Consider the following 1826-nt stretch of genomic DNA (forward strand, 5'->3'; position numbering starts at 1 on the left):
GGGACACTTGGCAATGTCTGGGACACTTTTAGTTGTCACAACTCACAGTCGTGAGGCGCTATTGGCATGTGGTGGGTGAAGACCAGAGATGCTGCTCAGCATCCTACAGTGCACAGGATGCCACATATCAGAGAGTCATCCAGCCACAGATGTTGACTGTGCTGAGGCTGAGAAGTCCTGGCTTAGCATGAGAGACTCTGCATGCCTATCTATCTATCTATCTATCTATCACCCATCCATCCAACCATCAATCGACCCATCCATCCATCCATCCATCCAACCAACCAACCTCCTACCCATGTATCCATCCATTCATCATATCCATCCATCCATCGTATCTATCTATCTATTATATATCTATTTATCCATCCATCCATCCATCATATTTATCCATCATATCTATCATCTATCTATATTTTCTTTTTTAAATATATTTTTTAATTTTTTTAAATATATTTTCTATCTACAGATGTTTATAGCAGCTTTATTCATAATTGCCAAAACTTGGAAGCAACCACGGTGTCCTTCAGCAGGTGGATGGATAAACAAACTGTGGCCCATCCAAACAATGGAATATTATTTTGCACTAAAGAGAAATGAGCTTTCAAGCCATGAAAAGACATGGAGGAACTTTAAATGCACATCACTAAGTGAAAGAAGCCAATCTGTAAAGTCTCCATCCTGTATGATTCCAAATCCAGGGCATTCTGGAAAAGGCAAAACCATGGAGACAGTAAAAAGATCAGCGGTCACCAGGAGTTTGGTGGGGGGAGAGATGAGCGGTGGAACACAGAGGGTTTTTAGGGCAGTGAAGACATCCTGTATGATACTATAATGAAGGATCCATGTCATTGCACATTTATCAAAACCCATAGAATGGGTGCTGCCAAGAGAGAATCCTAATATAAACTATTATTAACTGTTTAGTTAATAATAATGAGTCAATGTATTAATCACATCACATTAACAGTTCATTGATAAAAGTCAACGTATTAATGATAATGTATCACTTATCGGCCCATCCACTCTCACAAATGTAGCATACAAATGTAAGATCTTAACAATGGGGGACATATGTGTGTGAGCATATGGAAACTCCCTGTACTTTCCACTTGAACTTGCCATAAACCTAAAACCTCTCTAAGAATAATTTTTTGAAAAGCCACTTCTGCAGGGTCCCTCCCCACGCTTTCCTCTTGTCTTCGTGAATCTTCTGGACTTGCGACCACAGTGTCTGCATATCACCCGTAGGAGTTTCCCCTGTGAGTTACAGCATAGGGAGCAGATTCTATCTGGAGAGCATGAGAGCATGTGACCAGGGAACAAGGAACAACATCGACCTAAGTATTTCCTTATTATGAATCTGAACTATGTCTGTTGAGGGGTTTCACAGTTTTGTCTGGGACTTGACCTTTTGAAAAAGATCGTGGGGTCAGCACCCGCCCACCTGGGTGTTGGGATGAAATAGGGGAGGGGGCCGGGCACTGGGGAGCTGGCCAGCGTGTGGTTCTTGACCTGGGTTCTGCCTGCTGTGGTATTCTCCATCTGCAAAGGTCCATCCAGCTGTTCCCTTAGGATATGGGTGTTTTTTTTTTTTTTGTAGGCATGTGATACTTGAGTACAACTTTATCTTTTTCTTTTTTAATGATGGACATGAAATTCTCATCTCAAAAGAAAAGTGCCATTTTACTTTGTTTATTTATTTTTTACATATATTTTAAAATTTTTATTTTAAATAGGTTCCACATCCAACATGGGGCTTGTTCCTGACCCTGAGATCAACAGTCACATGCTCTATTGACTGAGCCAGCCAGGTGCCCCCAAAC

This window comes from Zalophus californianus, chromosome X (assembly GCF_009762305.2).
Source record: "Zalophus californianus isolate mZalCal1 chromosome X, mZalCal1.pri.v2, whole genome shotgun sequence".
Lineage (NCBI taxonomy): Eukaryota > Metazoa > Chordata > Mammalia > Carnivora > Otariidae > Zalophus > Zalophus californianus.